This window comes from Acartia tonsa, chromosome 12, assembly GCF_053477335.1.
Source record: "Acartia tonsa isolate MP-2025a chromosome 12, ASM5347733v1, whole genome shotgun sequence".
NCBI classification, from domain to species: domain Eukaryota; kingdom Metazoa; phylum Arthropoda; class Copepoda; order Calanoida; family Acartiidae; genus Acartia; species Acartia tonsa.
In genome coordinates this window covers 4,282,588-4,294,995 of record NC_137271.1, presented here as the reverse complement: position 1 = coordinate 4,294,995, position 12,408 = coordinate 4,282,588, and positions in this window count along the sequence as shown.

Here is a 12,408-nt window from a genome sequence, read left to right as displayed (position 1 = left end):
AATTTTAAACTAATTTCACGCTGATTAAACTGTTTTTAAAAGTTTTATTTTTATAAATAGAATTGTTATTCATCGTATAGTATTATAGACAGCTTTCCGCGAACATTAAAATTAAAAATGATAAATTAAAAATTATTAACATCAATTTTGAGATTTTCATTTTAATATTCGTGGAAAATTGCCTGTAATTAATAATTATTAATTAATGTTTGTGTATATATTCTTTTAAAACATTTATTTAAAAAGAATATAAAATTTTTAGACAATTTTAAAAAAAATTATTGTAAATAAGAAAATGTGTTTTCGAATAAAATCAACTTAAAAATTTGACTAAATATTTGTTCTCAAAAAAATGAATAAAATTCAATGTACATAAAAATTGAATTATATTTACTTTTTTATCGCAAACTAGACTCGACTAGTGGGACTAACGGCGACAGACCTTGAAGAGATAGACAGATAGATAAATAGATAGACAGATAGATAGATAGATAGCAACAGACCTTGACTAGAGAAAATGCAAATGATTAATCAAAATAAGTTTTAGATATTTTTCACCTTTTTTTAGATAGATAGATAGCTTGGGATATATTTAGATAGCATACTATTTGGATAGATAGATAGAAAGACATTTAGATAGATAGATACACAGTATGATAGATAGATAGTAGGATATTTAGATTGATAAATATGATAGATAGCAAGATAGTTAGATAGATAGATTGTGAGATATTTAGAAAGATATATAAATAGTAAGATATTTAAATAAATAAATAGTAGTATCTTTAGATAGATAGCTAGCAAGATATTTAGATAGATGCAAAAAAATGTAATATAAAATTTGGTAGAAAAAAAACATACTTATTATAATATTTATGCTAATAAAACCACTTAGAAGAAAATATCAAGATCTTTTAGTAGTACAGCTACTCTACAACTGACCTTTGTACATTGGACCGTCAATGTTAATGTTGTTACGTTGGACCGTTACTACGACTGCTAATTTCTATTTTTTTCAAAATAATTTATATCAAATAGGAAATTCTAAAAAAATCTATATTTAATTTTAATCTACCTTTACTGCTTCGCTAACCATTTATTTAGATGTTCTAGTTATTTTTTATTAAAATGTAATAACATAAAAACACTCGACTAAAAAAACACTTATGATATACATATTAAATTTTAAGTAGATATTCTTTAAAATATATTAAAGAGCTTTTAGCGTTAAAAAAATAAACATATCCGCATTAGGATATATATATTCTTTTAATCTCCGGGAGGGAGAGGACAATAGACTGGAAATTACATTGGTACCCAAAGTTTTAAAAACGAATTATCTCATTCGTTACTTTGAAGACTTTGGGGACTTTAATCAAATCTTACAGAACACGTCCAAGCGTTTTTTTTCAGGGAATAAAATGAGGGGTTTTAAAGGTTTGTGGGGGGTAATCTATATTTCTATTATCTTTGTGGTGGAGGGGAATTAACACCCATTTATCCCCCCCCCCCCCTGACTTTCTGTGGCTACTCATGTAACCGCATTGCAGATAAAATTTTAGAATTTAAGATTATTTCTTCATTTATTAATAGTAGAGTAGTTAATGAACATTATCTTATTAAAATAATAAGAGTAAAATTAGATCAATATACCACCTATATTATTATATAAAGTAGCAAGGTTTTATGTCTGTAGCTTAAGATTTGGATAACTTCTAAACAGAATTAGTTCTTCATTGTAGGGAGGCGACATGGGTGTTTTTAGACTATTTGTTTTATATATTTGAGTCTTGGTTTTAGGCTACTTTCTTTAAAAGTTCCCAGAGGCTAGGAGCGCCTACCTTATTTTTTATCATTTCAGAAACGTTATAAATATTTTATACGTAGAAAGTTTAATTTTTCTATTGTCATATCATTTTTTATTAAAATCATTTTTTACGTCAAACTTTTTGCATAAACATTGTCAGAAAAAGGATTCAAACAACCATAAAAGCGAAGGTATAAAACTAAAAAGTTGGACAAACGAACATTTGAGTGTTGGGACTTTATGAATTTATTCATAACAAAATTGAATGTAAATTTATGTTGCAAAATTGCTTAAATACAGGATACTGAATAAAGAAAAGCTTTGCTGTAAAATATAGATTTTGAATCAAATTCCTATCTTTCTATCTACATAACTGTCCTTGAAAAAAAAGGAATCTTTATCTTTTAATATGACGTTTATCTCGAGACAAGTTCATCTGAAAAGTCTTACATAAAATACGTAAGAGTTTATGAAAAAAAAATAAAAAAATAAAATCGTCAAAATAAGTAATTATGTTTATTTTTAAAAACTATTTATCTATCTATTAACTTTATAAAAACGAAAATAATTTTTTTCTGCCAAATCATATCTGATTTATTGTATAATCATTCTATCTATCTATATATATATATATGTGTATATATCTATATATTAATCTTTTGAACTATGTATCTATTTTTCTATCTATCCATCTATCTACTTACCAATCTATCTATTTATCTATCCACCTACCTATCCATCTTTTTATCTATCTATTCATCTATCAATCAGTAGTAATATAGAAACATTGAACCATATCAATTATCTATCTTTCTATCCACCTACCTATCTATCTAGCTATCTTTCTAGCTATCCTACTATCTATTTATCTATCAATCTGTAATAGTATAGAAACACTGTAAAACATATCAATTAAAAGCTGAGAAAAGTTTAAAAATTTGACACATTCTAAGCTTGTCTGATTAAATTAGAAAATAAATAGATAGATATTTAAGTATATAGGTATAAAAATGATAGAATTTGACTAATAATTAAAACTTTGAAAAACACAAAGTTTAAAAGTTTAAAATTTATTGTTTACTTAACATCCTATCTAAAATATTTGAGGCAATTTGTTTTAAAAGATTAAAAAGTATAATGCAAGTTTGTACAACATTTTTATGCTTCATGTTTTTAAGGCTTTTGTTACTATAGCTTAAGTTTAGGTTAGCCTTAATCAAAAAGGGCTAAGAAAAGCCCGCATGGTTAATGGACAGGCAGGGATAAGACAATGGCCGATAAATTGATGTACATCCCTTATGATGATACACATATTTACCCCCTCTGCAGATTACAATTAGTAGTTGAATCGTTTGGACACTCAACTAAATGAACTAACCAATCAAAATTCCAAAAAAGTCACGAAGGTTGTTAAGACAACGAATAAGAAAACGTTATACTAAGACTTTGGGGACTAGTGTAACAAACACCCCAATGTCTATAATATTTGCCTAAGAAAAAAACATTTTATTTCAATAATGTTTCCCTTCTAACTTCATTTTATTTTTGAATGGAATTTTAGTCATAAATTTAGTTTGCCTTGAGAGTTTACAAATTTTCTTGATAAATTATCAAAATTTTATGTTCATTCAAAACAAAATAAAATTTGTAAAATTTAGCGGATTATAAATTTATTTGCATTATATGTTTATCACTTTTTGCGGCATTTCGGGGACTTTTTTTGAAATATAATTTTGACATAATTTACGATGTTTGAACACTTATAGACAAATATTTTCCTGTGACATTTTGTTCAAATTTAATTTATGATTTCTATCATTAGCAAATATTTTTCAGTACTATATTTTTTTACTTTAAATATAATTTTATTAAAAATATTATTTATATTCATAATATATTACTCTTTTCTAAGAAATTAATATATGTTTTTATTTAAAATGTTAAATGTATGAATAAATAAATGAGTATAATTTGTGTATGTTTGATTTCAGCAAAGCTTTTGATAGTAAAAACATAAATTTATTTTTTATACTAAAAGAATAAATTTTTGCCTTTAACTTTTCCTATGCTTAAATAATATTAAAACATATTATTTTTTTAAGTTGTTAAGTCTTAAAGAACTTTTCCACTTTATAATTAATTTTTTTTTAATTTAAAAAGAACAATTATTTTTTTAATTATTCACTTAAAAATTTTTTTCTTTAATAACCAACCACCAAAAAAGCACGTTGTCTGCCTGCTAGTGTTGTTAAGATCCAACTGTTACGGACCCAAATCGGATCATAAACTCAAATACACTTTTTTTACTCCGATTCAGACACTTATAGCGTTCTCGTAATCAAGCAAAAAAAAGTAATAAAAAAAAATAGCAAAATAATTTGAATTTTTTTTTGCAAGAATAATATATTGAAAAATAAATGCGCAAATTAAAAAATTAAACGATTTTTATAAGAAAAAATTTGTTATATTTTTTTTGCTGTTTTACAAATTCACCGATATTTCATATTTGCTCTTATCTTTAAGAGAGATATTTACATTTACTAAATCACAACAGCTCAGTAGTGGGCTAAATATTATTTGAACCCTACTGTGATATAATAGTCCAATGGCACTAAAACCCGACTGCACCGAGTGTATTACTGGTAAAAATTGTCGCTATGCACTGCGAATCTTGACGGCGTCCTCCGTTTCTAGATTTACCCCTTTAGCACCCCCCTAAACCCTTAACCCCCAGGACGAAACTCATGGGAGGCTGGGAACCCGGTGTTTTTATGTGTGGGGGGACGGGGGGGGGGGTTGTAAACCCCCTTTAGCATATATTGAACAACGGAGTTTTAAGAATGCAGAAATAACAAAGTAAAAAGTAAATTTAAAAATTTTTAACCTACGAATTGATAATAACTTTTATTATATCATACTCGCATGTCAAGTTTTAAGTCAGTTGGGACATTTTACCATGTAGTTCCTTAAATCTAAGTAGCACAGGAATCATTTTTATATTTCCAAAAACTTAAGCTCATAGCGGTTTTAACGGTATGCGTAACATTTTTCTACTATTAAAACAAGCTGCCCAATGTTTTGGCACACCCTTTATATAATAGGATACAATTCAGTTAGAAAATCTAACTTTAACCCATTTTAAAAAGAAATTTAAATATTTATTAATAAGTATTGTCAAAATAAGATTGTTTTGGTAATAAAAGTTAACAACTTTTAAAATTGATATAATATTTACAAGAAGCCGATTCAAATTTTAAAACTTTTGAGTTTATGAAATTTTAGCATCTTAATGAAAAGGAAAAATGAAAATTTTAAATCCCAAACGGAAAAAATAAATTGAAAAGATTTTTTTGATAATATTAGTAAGGTTTACGTGTTCAAACTTTCATAAATGTTTCACATTTTATAAATATTATCTATTTATATCAGACCATAATGTTTAAAGCTTAAAGATTTTTTTTTAAGGGCCCGTCCGTATGTCTGGTGTTTAAGGGCTCGGCATCTACAACTAAGCCTTAAATTAAAACCCGTTTGAATGCTTTCAAAGTTTTTAAAAAGAGGGATTGTCATATTTGGGTCTGGTTTAGAATTCCAGCTTATTTTTAAAATTGTGAAAGGTTGATTTCCCTGAGGCTTACAGGCGCCAGACGCCACAATTACTCTAAATTATGCTTTACTTTTATGGATATTGTCTTCCTTGTCTAATGAAATCTTTACAATCAGTTATTACTTGTTACATTTTTACATTCTATTTTCTATTTAAAGGTTCGTTTGAAAGTGCTGGGAAGTGTTATATGTGTGACGTCATAAGAATACGTCTAAAAGGGAGGGATTTGTGGAAAAGGAAAACCCCTAAAAAAGAGATGAATAATAGACGTATTTTTATGACGTCACACATGAAAATTTCAAGCGCTTCTTAGTTTGTTGAATATATGTCAAAAATGACCATTTTGATAACAATTCGATAATACCCAGGGAGGTAGGGGACATTGCACTGTTAACCATCCAAGTCAAAACACTTTTTCTCATTTGTTGGCTTAAAACCCTTGAGGATTTTTAGGTTATGCAATTAAACCAGCTATGTCCGAACTGTTTTAACAATAATTATAATTGCAGAAGAAATAATTTTGTTATTTATCATTGTGTGTCCATCAATTATCGTCCATTGTCTTAGAATCATCGGTGGAAAAGTTTTGACACTGCAAGTTAGAACCAACCAATCAATATTTCAAACCAACTTCTTTATAAAACTTTGAGTACCATTTTATTTTTAAATCCAATGTCTACTCCCTCATTGAAAAAGGACAAAGTTTAGACAGACTTGCCATTTTTTTCTTGGAAGAAAAAACGGGTATAGTCCCTTTCATAACACCGCACCTTATGAGGCGATTCCTTGTATTTTTCACAGTAGCTTTTCTCCTATTTCTAGCCCCTGCGGGGGGGCTCTAACCCTGCGGGGCCAATTACCTAACCCTGTGGGGCAATCACCTAACCTAACCTAAAATAACCTATAAAAAGCCATTTAAAAAATACGACGATTCGCCCCATATGGGGCGATGTTACGAAAGGGACTATTCCCGATAAAACGCTGAATTTGCAGTTTTTCTATAAATGCAATGTTAAGATCACTAGCGGTAGCGCCCCTAGCATCTAGGGTCTCTATAATTATATGGTTGGGTAGGGCATAAAAAAATAGCCTTAAACCATACTGGGACCTTATATGAATCTAAAAATAAACTAACATAAAACCATCCTGGGACCTATGTGAACTTTTGTGAAACTTCTTTTACGTGAAGAACTCAATCTGTCCAATGGATGTATTCATTTTCTATAGTAAAGTGAACTCTGTAGCGGGCTAAAATAAGTAGACATTCCATATTAATCACAAACGAAGACGCCCCTAGCATTTAGGGGTTCTGCATTCGAAGTAAAGGAGATGAATAATAAAATAGCCTAAAACCATCCAATAAAGCTATAAAATCGGTTAAATAATTATTCTTTTATAATAATTAAAACTTTAAACTCACGAAACCTTGTAAATTTCTAAAAAAATGATTTATAAAATTGTTTGTTTTTAAAGCAAAAATCAAAGGTTTCAGTGATCTTTGACAAATTGAAAGATACTGTCCAGTATGGCTTGGAAACCGATTAATATCCAATTGATTAGAACCGGTTCTGAGACCATGTTTAGCATCGTATCACAGACAATATTCCACGAATAATGAAATAAAATTTAGTTTAAAATGCACAGAACAATTCTTTTAACTAAGATATCTAATATTCTATGGTTCTTAATTTATATATTATCGTCTAAGAAATTTTTATTGCTATCTGTTACGTCTAACAAACAGACAAATATAGAAAAGCTTCGCTTTTCAATATTAAAAGCTAAGTAGATGAAATGTAGAATAATTAAGGTAGTTTTGATATAAACAAAGGATTTGACATTCAACATTTAGCAAATTACTACAGGGAGGGAGGGGACAATGGGCTGTTTATTAAACTAGTTCTCAAAGTTTTATGTAAAGTTTTCTTATTCGTTGACTAAAAAACTTTGGGGATTTTAGTGAATCCATATTGGTTGGTTTATAGGTTGAGTGTTCAAATGTTTCATCCACTAATTTTAATCTATAATTTTATGTAACACCATTGGGACTTACATCAATTTATTGGCCATTGTCTTATCCCTTTAGATCCATCAATAGGGCTATACATCAATGTATTGGCTATTGTCTTATCCCTTTAGATCCTTCGATTGGGCTGTACATCAATGTATTGGCCATTGTCTTATCCCTTTAGATCCATCAATAGGGCTATACATCAATGTATTTGGTCATTGTCTTATCCCTTTAGATCCATCAATGGGGCTGTACATCAATTTATTGGCCATTGTCTTATCCCTTTAGATCCATCAATGGGGCTGTACATCAATTTATTGGCCATTGTCTTATCCCTTTAGATCCCTGTACATAACTACGTATTTAAAATGTCGAGGATTTCTATGGGATAAGACAATGGATGATAATAAATGCACATCCCCATTATTACTATTTATGTTGAGATTATTGGTTGAAAAGTTTGGACACTGCTTCTTATTAAACCAAACAACAAGATTTAATAAACTTTGGGTACCAGCTCAATCCAATTTCCCTTCTCTTCTTGAAATAATTGAAATATTGGGGGGAAAAGTGTAATTTATTTACCATTGTCCTCTCTCTCCTGCAAACAATTCTACAAAGTAAAATACCAAAATTTAATTATTTATACTCTGGCGTAAAAAAGGGTTTTGGCAGGGGAATGCGTGAAGCGCCTCCGAAAATGTTGACACCCTTCTTATAATCTTAACATCCCCTTTGAACCTAAATCTATGGGGGTGAGGGGGTGCGTAGTCTTTAGGGGGGTGTTATATGGACAAAAAGCAGCTGCATCATTTTTAAGCCACTGCCGACCCTTGCTTTTTATATACATTTTGTTTTAGCAGAATATCTGTATAAATTATGGTTAAACTTTTTCTCGTATTTATTCTAATCCGGTGAATAGAAACCGGTTCTCATCCACACGAAAAAAAAACTATGTCTAGCATCGTTTTATATCCAGCTTTCTACGAATATAAAAATGTACAATCAAAAGATTAAAACCAGTTTTTTAGCCGGTGCCTTTGGCACCTAGGGGCTAAAAAAACTAGTTCTAATCTTATAATTGTACATTCTATATCCGCGGAAAGCCGTTTATAATACGATGCGAGAAATAACTATTATAGCATTTGAGAATGGATTTAAGATATACATGGATGACATTGACAGGGCAAAATTTGTCATCAAGTTAGCTTGCAAATATGGACCTTATTTATGAGTCAGATTGTTCAGAAGGAGGGCAGGGGGTTGAAATGGGTGTATGGGGGTTTCGGTATTTTAGCGAGCTGTGAGTATTACTTGATTAGAGTGAATGAAAATCTGGTGCAACATCCAAGTAATGATATATCCATTAATATGAGTTATAGCTTGCTTGGTTTTGTAACTATGATAAAGAAGGTGTATCAACTTTTTTTTTATAGCTAGCCGGTTCTTTTAGTAAGTAGTAGATGTAAAATTTTTCATAGAATTCAGATATGCAATCGGTTTTTTTGTAGACCTCTTATTTTTTAAGTAATTTAAGTTTAAAAAAAAAATTAAGTCGATTTTAAGGTACTAAAATGCAACAAAAAAAAAAAGAAAATGGCCATTATGAACAAAAATAGTAAGATCTTTAATTTGACACCTTACTTTTTCAATTCTGTCAGGTAATTATTGAAAAAATCGATTTTTTTAAACCCACGAGAATAAAAACTTTGAACTTAATTTTATCATTTCACAAGTAAAAAAATATGGGTTCATATATACCTTTAGAATCAGAAAAATATTACAAATCCATTGTAAGCAAAATTGAAAAAAAAAGTTTACAATATAGTATATAAACTACAATAAAAGGAATTATATGAAAATATCATATTATATTGTACAGGCAACGTCTTAATTCTTGAATTGAGTATAAAAATGGGAAGGGGGTAAAGAGGGGGTAAAAAAGGGAAGACGATAGTGTTGCCTGAACAAAAAATATAATTGGCCATTTGTTTATTTTTTTAGTTTTTTACTTTTTTTCAATTTTGCTTACAATGGATTCGTAATATTTTTCTGATTCTAAAGGTATATATGAACCCATGTTTTTTTATGTCTGTTTGAGAAAATATTTAGGTCTAAAGTTTTTATTAAACCGAGGTTAAAAAAATAGATTTTTTCAATAATTACTCAACAGAATTTTAAAAGTAAGGTGTCAAATTAAAGATCTTACTATTTTTGTTCTTACTGGCCATTTTCTTCTTTTATTTTGTTGCGTTTTAGTACCTTAAAACCGACTTAATTATTTTTTTAAAAAACTTAAATTACTTAAAAAATAAGAGGTCTACAAAAAAACCGATTGCATACCTATCTGAATTCTATGAAAAATTTTACATCTACTACTTACTAAAAGAACCGGCTAGCTATAAAAAAAAAGTTGATACACCTTCTTTACGGAATAAGGTATTAGACATATTACAACTTCATATGATTTAAAATATCTCATAGGGAAGAGTTTTTTTGTTTATTTATCACTTTTGGACAGGTTAGGTTAGGTTATATTGTGTACTAATTTGTCCCACTTAGTAGGGCACTGCAGTTAGGTATAGGCCCCACAGGATTGCCCCCCCCCCCCTTAGAGGTTAGAAATAGGAAAAAAAGCATCCTTCTTTTATCCAAAAAAGGGGGATAGGGGGATATAAGTACTCAATCCGCCAATTCTAAGTTTCTTAACAAAACCTTTTGTTGAAAGTTTTTTGGAATAATTTTAAAAAATAACCAAAAAAGTCGCAATTCATAATTGTTTGAAAAATATAGGTTTCTGTTGATTGAATAGATTAATTCTTTTATAACAAATATATTATATAGCTAATAAGAGCAGGAAAGAAAATATATAAAAAATTCCATTTACGTAAATCTCCATTTTTTAAAATGGGTCAGTTTTAAAGTACGATCTTTATATAAATGTAACTGGATGTCTGTCTGTGTGTAGTGTACCAAAGGATCTCACTAACCGCTGAACCAATATGGTTCTTCTTCCCAAATAACTCAAAGTTCCTGGAGAGTTTTTAAACTATTTTGGGGAATAAAAAAATGACGACGCCAACAAAATGGTTTCAGAAAGATTTTGAATGGTTTCTGTGTTCCTTGTAAAATGTTAATACTTGTTTTGGGGGGAAGCTAAATTTTGCAACCTTGATTTAATGTTATGTTGTTATTGTGTTGTATAAATTATATTTCAGGGAGGGAGGGGACATTGGGATGTTTATTTCATCAGTCCCCAAAAGCACGGGCCAACCAAACAGGGATTAAATTCATGATTTTTATTTTGTTGTGCAAAGTTTATTCAGTTTGGCTAAGAACCGGTTCTGATTCTGTATTGTATTATAGACAACTTTCCACGAATAATAAAATGAAGAACTACAACATCAAACTGAGAAACATGGTACTAGTCTTAAGATTTTTATTTTAAAATTCGTGGAAAATTTTTTGTAATACGGTGCTATGCAATTTTTTAGTATGTCTAAGAACCGGTTCTAATACAACGGATATTAACCGGTTTCAAGCTAAACTGGAATATTTGTTACATTATGAAAACGCTAGGCTATCCTTTAACCGCTTACAATATCAAAATGAAAAATATATTTTTGTTCGGTAAAGCAAAATATTTACAAGCTTTACAATACTGAAGAGCTTGGGCATGCAGGATCAACCAGGGATCTAAAGGGATAGGACAATGGCATTAAATAGAAGCATATCACAAAAAAATATACACAAAATTACCATTTTTTAGATTATAATTAGTGGTCAAAACGTTTGCACACTAAACTTAATGAACCAACCATAAAAATTCTATAAAATTCTAAAAAGTTGGTGTTAATACCTCTCCTTTAAATTAAAATTTAGACCACTAAACTGATATAGTTCTCCTTTAAAGTGTAGGTTCTCACAGGTCCTGGGAAGGGTTATATCTATTCTTTTTACAGATAAAACAATTTTTGTTGAAAATTTAGATTTTCTAAAAATCAACTTCAAATATTTTTTCTTAGAAAAAAGTTACAATATCTAAATCTTAAAAAGATTTATTCCGTTGAGAAATGATTCTTTGGTTAAAATTTTTGTCTGTTATAGAATTTTGTAATATTTATTATGTAAATTTGTTATAACATTGGTTCCAAATTCCTCCTTTTATTAAAAGCGAAGCTTTTCTATAATTAGGGTCGGTCCGTCCGTCCGTCCGTCCGAGATAGATAGCTTTTATTCGTTAATTTAGGCATGTTAGAATTGTCCTATCGATTTCAAACTTTGCATGATGATTCCTGTAGTAGTTGGGTACGATTTAGAAAGCGTAGCAACTCTATAATCATTACCAAAATGTCCGTACGTCCATTTTAAACATGTTGATTTTTCTACTTTTTTAACAACAAATTTTAAAGTGTTTTAAATATCCGTTTGATCTGATTTTTGGTATATTGATTCCTGGGACAACAAAGAACAATATTATAAGCGAAGCAACTCTATAATCAAGTCCAAAAATGTAAGTATGTCCATAAACATTATCCTGTTTTTAAGCAGTTTTTCAACAAATTTACCTACAATTTTGATTCGAGATTTATACATTTATGTTCCGATTTTCAGTTCAGATACTATACAAGTGTTAATGTCCGTTTGTCCTACCGTTTTAGTGCTTCGCTTTTATGGATGTTGTCATCCTTGTTTAATTTACACTAGCTTTCTAACAGCTAGTACTTGAAGATTCCCATTAAACACTTGCAGCTGTCAGGCCTAGCTATTCTAACATTCAATTCTACAAAAAAAATCACGAAACCTTTGGAAGTAAGGTGGGGGGTATATCTTGTTTTTTTCCAGTAACTGAAAAGAGGTGGGTAAGATGGGGAGGGAAAGGGGGTTGTGGGGAAATTTTCCTTCAGAATTGTTTGTCAGAATCACATTTCCTTTTACCTGGCAGCTGTAAACTTATAGGCTTCCAGAGGAGCTTAAAGGATA